Raw genomic sequence first — 8,486 nt, 5'->3', positions numbered from 1 at the left:
TGTGTGCCTCTCTCACTCACCTAAATGAATGAAAGGATCGTCCTAAAAGGAATGGAGACAATGTAAGTATGGATGGAAAATGACTACTCTGAAATTTGAATTGCAACTTGACTGGAATTGTTTCGTCTTGCGAAATTTTGAAAGCTTTGAGACTTTTGATATTGTATCTATTTGAGATCATAATTTTTTGTCTTTGGCTTTTTTTTAAGACTTTTGTCACTAGAGTTGTATCTATTAGAGATCATATTTTTTTTCTTGTCTTTGACTTTTTTGAGACTTTTGACATTGGATTTGAATTTGATTGAGATAAAAAAAAATTCGTCTTGTGAATTTTTGAAACTTTTGGTACTAGAGTTGATTGCAACTTTGGCTGGAATTTTTGTTGACTTATGAGTCTTTGATGTGAATATTTTTGAGCTTGTATTGGTAGTTGGACTCACATCTTAAGTTTATTCTAAGGGACTAGTGGTCACCTATAAAACAGTACGGAGTGCGCGCTCCCGTGTCTATTTGGTTTGATATGTTTGGACACTGGTGTACTATGAATTTGGTTTGAATATGTTCGAGCTAGTTTTCTAGCACCAATGGAAGTGAATGATAATATTTGTTAAAATGGTCATATGAGTTTGTGCTCATCTGGTAGTCATATGGTATATGGAAAATGACGAATCTGGTAGATAGAGAGTTATGCTCATTTGGTAGTCATATGGAAATATGGAAATTTGACGAATCAGGTAAAAAGATTGAGTCTCCAAACCTATTGATCACCTAGCTAGAGACACGGCGATCAAGGAATTATCACACCACATGAGATGGAAACACTAGTAGAAAAAACCCCTACGGTGGCGGTCGAAAATGACCTTTTATGGCGGTTTTTAAAGGTTTTGGGTGCGTCGTTTATCACGGGGTCGTATATACTTTTGCGGCGGTTGTACAACCGCCACTATAGCTCGCCTACAGTGTCGGTTTTCCAAACAAAACCGCCACTATAACCTTATATAAAACGACGGTTTTTAGACAAAAACCGCCGCTGTAACTCATCTATAGTGGCGGTTATTGTTTGAAAACAGCCACATTAGATATTTCAATAATGGTAGTGCACCGCTACATTTCCTCAATAACAGCAGTTGTTTTTACACAACCGTCGTAAAAGATAAAAATAACGTCGGTTGTGGTTACAGAACCGCCACTAAAGTTACTTATGACGTCGGTTGTATAGCAAAGAACCGTCACTAAATGAATCACTATTTTCGAAATATTTAATTTTTTGACATCGTTTCTAAAAGAACCGTCGTTAAAAAAAATTATTTTCTACTGCAATTTCAGCATCACCTCCCCCTAAATTTGATAATTCCAAATACTATATGAACAAAATGAAACCTGTCAATAGAAATGTAACCACATTTATATTATTCGCAACAACACAAGTCCAACAAACTTACATGAATCTTGCATTACATCGAACATAAAATTAACATCTATCATTGTTACCAAAGATAAATCCAATATAATGTATGAATAGCTTACACGCCTTACTTGAAAACTAATCTAGAAGTTGTCTAAAAATTTGGTAGCCCACTCTTCTTTGATCTCATAAATATCGCCACTTGACATGGTTGATTGCTCCATATGCTATAGTTAACAAATAGGTCAATTAGAAACAATATAAATGTACAACTACATAAATAAACCATACCAAGAACGGAAATAAGATATACCTTCACAAATTCTTCTTTTTTAACCCTCGAAAGGTAAAAAGTTATGTTATACATCCATTTCATGACATAATAACCACACTCGTAATCCTTTGGTTGTTGAGGGCACTAAAATTTATAGAAAAAATATGATATTAATTATGTAACATATAAAATGTAATTATAATTTAAAGTTAGTCATTAGAATATATAATGAGTTCATATTTCACTTACCAAGATGTCTAAACTTTTGATAGCACTCTTTAACATCTTTCATCTCGTCAATCAACTTTGTCTGCCCTAATTTTAATGAGAAAAACAAGCTAACAAGATTAAACAAATGAAAGGAATAGACTTGAAGTCATTCATACCTGTTTTATAGCAAAGCATAGTCCCGTCAAGCATTTAAATGCTCTCTGCAAAGGTCAATCCATTCATATCCTCCTAAATATGCAAGTCCGAATCTTATAGAACTTCAGTGTCGCAAATAAGTATCACGATTAAACTGACTTAGCAAATCTCTAATGATTGCAACAATGAAAAGGGCGTGAATGGTTGACATTTATCTACACAATAATTGACATCAAATCCAAAACATTACACAATGGTAACATAACCACATAAATCAAAAATTAGCAAAAGGGCTTGGCCGTGGCTTACAGGTTATGCCATTCAATCCATTGTATTGTGTTAAGACCAGCATAACTCTTGAAATATAAGGCACCAAACAATTGACTAAGAGCATAAATCTACACAAACAAACAAAAACCAAAACCAAAATCAATAATCTTTTAACCACCAACGAAAACACAAACACTAAAATTCAATAGCCAAACAATTGCAATACCACTTTGCAGATAACTATGCTAGCAATGATAGTAGTGTAAGGGATAATAGGATCTGCTAACAAGTGTCTTTATATGAGATTTTCGGCCTGATTTTGGTAAGACCTGATAGCAATGACAGTCTGCTTAGAAACTGCAAATTCATTTTAGTTACAAAACTCCCTCAACCTTGAAATTTTATGCTTTTAGGCATCATAAACAAACTGAGAGTAGGGAGTTCAGTGTTATAAGGAGAATGTAAAGGAATGTAAGATTAAATGGTAAACACTGACAACACTTAGCTACGAGTAAATAATACCAAGAGATAGTGAGTTGTTAACATCACAGATAATCTCTGTGCAGCAAGGATGCCAAAGAGAAGAACACAGACCTCTGTCAACAAGAAATAATCTATGTACAAAATATTTTCTGAACAGTGATGAGGTATGCCGAATTTTAAACCGAGTAAGCAACATATGAGTGTATAGGTCGTCGGTTTGCCTTTGTGTGGGGTTGAGTCGGTTTGGTTCACCTAATTTACAGGTTTTATTAATTATAAATAAGACACCGTAGGTTTTCAGTTTACTGAGACATGAATCAAATGTCTGGTGACTGCATATTTAGGTTGATTGAATCCTCCTACCTACATATGATTCAGTTAAGTCCAGAAACTTGCACGAACATTACGACAAAGAGAAGAAGATAATACTCGTGACTTGGGTTCTTAACCTATGAGTATTAAAACTGCTATCCAGGCTCCAGTTACACCAAAAGGAAAAATTACAATGAGGGCTTCCAGAATATATCATAACAAAAGCAGTTAGGGAGAAATTTACCATTGAAGGCGATGCCATAATCTTCATTAGGCTCAAGATTAGCAGCAACAGGATTGTAAGAGATCCTTAGTTTTTGTCCCTGCAAATAATGAAACAGTATTTTGTCTGAACCAAAACCATCAATATGGGATGAAGTAATAGTATTACTAGTGTCAGGAAACATACAGCAGTAGGAGGGAGACCATTCATGGTTTTCCAATATACATGAGCGGTTCCGAATTCAAATTCAGCCATTACAACTCAAAACTCATTTGGCTTCAAATCCAGCAAACAAATTAGACAGTGATGTGGAGCGATATCATAAGTATTACCTATATTTTCCAGGGATTCCTTGTACAGATCTTGTACATGTTGAAGGGCTTCCTCTTTTATATATTTAGGTTTGAAATTCTGATTTTCCATTTTGATACAGGATTACATGTCAAAACCACAACAATTGAGTTACCTTCGTTTCTCAGAAATTGTAAGAAATTGCAACAATTGAATTGGCTCATAAATCTCCATCCCAAGTCAAATATTTTGTAATAAAATCATTAGAAATCGCAAAATGAAGAGAAAATAAGAGAAAAATATTGATTGATGAGTACCTGACGGAACCAAAACTTGCGCCGAAATTAAATTACAAAAACAAGCATTGGTGTTGACGGCGGCGTGAGAAGGAGATGCGAGTTCACGGTTGTCGACGGAGGCGTGAGAATGAAATGGACGGTTGCCGGTATCAGATTTGATATTGATGAATGAATTGAAAGGATTGAGGTTTTTGGGGTATGGAGATAAAGAGACGATGAATGAATGAATCTGGTGAATTGTATTAGGGAATTGTAAAGGGTTTTGCGCCTTTTTTTTTTTTTTTTTTTTAAGTCGGTTGCGATTAAAAACCACACAAAATTAAATAATGGCGGTTTTTTAGCCCAAAAAATTGGCACTTACTATTAACTTTTAGCGTCATTTTTAACGTCGGTTGTTCATATAACCGCCACAATTGACTTATGGTGGCGTTTTCTATTTGGAACCGCCATAAAAAATTGCAATTATCACGTCGGTTCTTACTTAAACCGCCACAATAGACCTTCTAAATACCTAAAAATTGTGTTCCCGCCAATTTATTGGGCTTTTCGCGTCGTTTCTCTTAGAACCGCCACGATAACTGCGTCGTGATAGGGGTTTTTTCTACTAGTGAAAAGATGGTCAAATGCACGCCCTCGTTCAGGCTGATTCTAAGAGGTCGATTGATCTACACTAAAGAGATACGCCCTAAAGTATTTCAAGTCTATTCTACTAGTTAAGGGTAAAAAGTAGAACAAGTGACTAATAAAAATAACATATGCTCGTTTTTTCCATTTATTTGACTAAAAAAGGACTAGAATGGTCCTATGTAAATTAGACACCTATGTAAACTAGTGTTTTTTATGTAGGTAATGTCAGGAACACTCGTATGAGATTATATGTAGTTTTTTTTTTTTATATATATATATGCAATTGAGAAAGGACTTGGATGGTCCTATGTTTTATTAGACACTTAATAATACCAACAATTTTTGAATAAGTTTCTACTTAGAAGACCAAGAGAACTCATGAGTGATATACTGATATGTCGCTGTGGTTCATTAAAATATTCCATAGTTAAAAAAAACAAAGATTATGAAGCATTTCCTAGTCATCTTTGTTGGAAGACGGATATGAATATATGATGATGATCTTTTGTCACTGTGTGGCATTTTTTAGTCTCTTGATCTTACCGACTTACAGACGCTATGAAACTAAAAATTAGTGTGAGAGTGGAAAAGTCGTTTCGGGCCTGATGGGAAGACTTGATGTATACTAAGAGCATCCTCAACCATGAGGAATAGACTCCACAAATCAAGGAAGAGCAAAATTGAGGAATAAATGCCGTCCAACCACGATTTTACTTCAGCGAAATGTTGAAGATGAAAGCACGCAGCGGAATAGCGAGGAAGGAAACGCGCAGTGCTTCTTGACAATTTCTACTGCAAAAGGACAATCACCACTACAAAAGGACAATTCTAATACAATTAACCATTAAAAAGTGGTGGGACCCACTTTGTAGGGAGTTTTATTTTACAATAGGTCTTGGTATAGACGGGTGGAGCGAACAAACGGGTAAAGACCTCTAATAAAATGGGTAGGGGGGACAAGGTGGGGCACCCCCCATGTGCTTCTCACTTTATGGCAAATGGGTATTTTGTGAGGGGAAATGGTATCCGTCTATACGTATAGACGGATAATGTCCGTCTATAATGAGAATTTGTGTTTATTTTATTGGTGGTTATATTTTTTTAGTTAATTTATCTCAAAACTTTATTTTTTCTAATAACTAATATGTAATTAAGTTTTTTCCAAAAAATAATTACACCATGATTTCTATTTTTTTTTCCTCTACAAATAGGTAATAATATTTGATATATATTGACATACTTTTCCTTTTCTTCTTTCTATGATTTACTTTACTCTATTAGATATCGTTTTTCTAATGGACGTTTAAGAATCGTAATTTGTGGGGTAATTGAATAACATTGAAAAAAACGATTACATTGATAACTAACAACTGACAACACATAAATAAAACTGACAAAAAATAAAGCTAACATGTAAATAGAGCTGACGGAAATAAAGCTAACACATAAATAAAGGTGACAACTCATGACAACGACATATATTAGACTTGAAATACTACCGTTAACATAACCACGCCACTAATTAATTCCTTAGTCAGTGGAATAACCTTCTGATGAAGAATCCTTTGGCTTCCATAACTCCACCTCAAGATAACCGTAATAAATCTCGTATAATTCGATCTTCTTATGAGCGGCCCTGCGAATATCTCACCGGTGGCCATGCATAGGTGATGTATAGTCATGGGAGGGATGATCGTTTCACACCTCTTGAATAACTCAATAACCTCAGCCTCCAGATTGCTTAATTCATCCCTCTTCAATATGACAATTTCTGAATAAGAACATAAAGGAATAGAATTAAGAAAAGCAAAAGCAAAAATGTATATTATAACGAGTTAATTATAACACATATGTGTACCTCTGGTTATGTTTTCATCAGAAACGTGTGGATTATTGTGCCTGTAACGTGGTCCCATCATTAGTGCTAGTGACGTGAGACGGGGTTCACCTTGTCGCAAGAAGTTCCAAATAACTTCATTATTCAGCACTATCATTAGGCGGTGGAATGCATTAGAAAAAATTTACTGAAGCTGTTATCGATGCATTTGGAGAAGAGTACTTACGATCACCTAATGCAAATGACCTCCAAAGGCTCCTGCAAATCGGTGCTCATCGAGGGCTCCCTAGAATGATGGGAAGTATTGATTGCATGCATTGGCAATGGAAGAATTGTCCGGTTGGTTGGAGGGGGATGTATCAAGGCCGAAGTGGTAGAGCTACTGTCATTCTTGAAGCAGTTGCCTCACAAGACCTTTGGATATGACATTCTTTTTTTGGGATTCCAGGGTCTTGTAATGACTTGACTCTACTCCATCGCTCTCCTATTTTTGATGATATGATGAATGGGCGAGCACCTCGTGTTAACTATATGGTTAATGAAAAGCATTATAACATGGGGTATTATCTAACCGATGGGATCTATCCACAGTGGACGACCTTCATACAATCAATTCCACTCCCACAAACACCCAAGGATAGATTATTTGCAGAGCGTCAAGAAGCGGCTCATAAAGATGTTGAGCGGGCGTTCGGCGTACTACAAGCTAGATTTGCAGTCATTCGTAACCAGCACTTACTTGGAGCGAGCAACTGATGCGCAAAATTTTAAAATGTTGCGTCATAATACATAACATGGTAGTAGAAGATGAAAGGGATACGTATGCTAACTACTCTGACCCTACTGAGTTCGACAATAACGGGAATGAGGAAGGTCGTCTTAATGTTGAAGATCCCGAGTATGAAGTTGGAGATACAGGTCCTATAACTGCGTATATTCAAAACAGAAATCGTATAAGAAATGTAAGGGCACATCAAGTCCTAAGAGCAGATCTAATTGAAAATATCGGACAAAAATTTGGTGACCACAACTAATATTGTATTATTTTCTTTTTCAACGGTATTTTAATTTATTGTATTTTCTTTATCGTTTTAATTTATCTATGTAATATTGGTGTGTTTTTTTAAATATTGTATTAATGTGTCCTTGTAAAATAATGTTTTAAATTTTAAATTTTTATGTTTTAGAAATTGTCTTGGAAAATATATTTTTTTAAGAGAAAAAAACGTTTTAACCTTTTTTTCTATAACAAAACTGAAGTCGATTAATTATCGAGTTGAAAACCCGAACAAATTACGAAAATAGATTTTAATGTAAAAAAATGTGTGGGGTATGTTAAAGTAAGAGAGATAAATGATGAAATAGAGTGATGAGGAATAAGTGTAAATTATTGTTGGAGAAGTGTTTTGGTTGTAAATTGAAAAGTTGAGGAATAATGAGGTGGATGAGTGAGAAATGATAAGAGAGAGTGAGATGAGGAGGTGAGAAAATCATGGTTGGAGATGGTCTAATACTCACACGAAATTCTACAACAGAACACAAGTGAGCTTTTTATTTTTTTTTTATGGGAAAGAAAAAAAAAAGTTAATGGAAAAAAAAATCAAACTAAGACCCTATTTTTTAAAAGACTTGGAAAGGGTTTTCTTTATTTTGAAAGGAGGAAAAAAAAATATATATAAATAAAAGAATTCGCAAACTTGCACTATTAATGCAAATAAGACTCTTATGATTCTATATGCTTATGCATGCATGATTTTATACTGATGACGAGCCTAATGCCTGATTATTTACATTGTTAATCTTTTCTACATTATTCTAATGTTGCAACGGGTCTCCAAGTTGTCATAATTTAGACGTCAACTAGTATTAATACTACTACAATTCATATTGTATACCTAATTATTTGTTCTATGTGACTAACTAATTGATGCAAGCTATTTTTAAATGCAAATCTTCACTCTACAGAAGTTACATACTGTTACTATTTAGACGATCAAGACTCATGTGAAAAAGGAAGTTATGTTTTATGAGCTATCAATGATAAGTTAAATTAATTTTATGACACAATTGACTAACTCATACGACAGATAAGATTGCAA

General features: G+C 34.6%; 1 long non-coding RNA gene across 1 annotated transcript; it reads right to left on the bottom strand.

The window, feature by feature from the left end:
- Positions 1-1,387: 1,387 nt before the first annotated feature.
- On the bottom strand, positions 1,388-4,165 carry LOC141630485 (uncharacterized). The gene is made up of 6 exons (XR_012537496.1): positions 3,942-4,165; positions 3,520-3,744; positions 3,355-3,433; positions 1,929-2,443; positions 1,719-1,823; positions 1,388-1,632 (listed from the first exon to the last, which is right to left on the bottom strand). It is a non-coding gene; the product is annotated as an uncharacterized LOC141630485 (long non-coding RNA).
- Positions 4,166-8,486: the final 4,321 nt, after the last annotated feature.

This window comes from Silene latifolia, chromosome 2 (genome assembly GCF_048544455.1).
Source record: "Silene latifolia isolate original U9 population chromosome 2, ASM4854445v1, whole genome shotgun sequence".
Classification (NCBI taxonomy): domain Eukaryota; kingdom Viridiplantae; phylum Streptophyta; class Magnoliopsida; order Caryophyllales; family Caryophyllaceae; genus Silene; species Silene latifolia.
The sequence above is the reverse complement of the archived record's forward strand: the minus strand, read 5'-3'. Positions and strand labels throughout refer to the sequence as shown.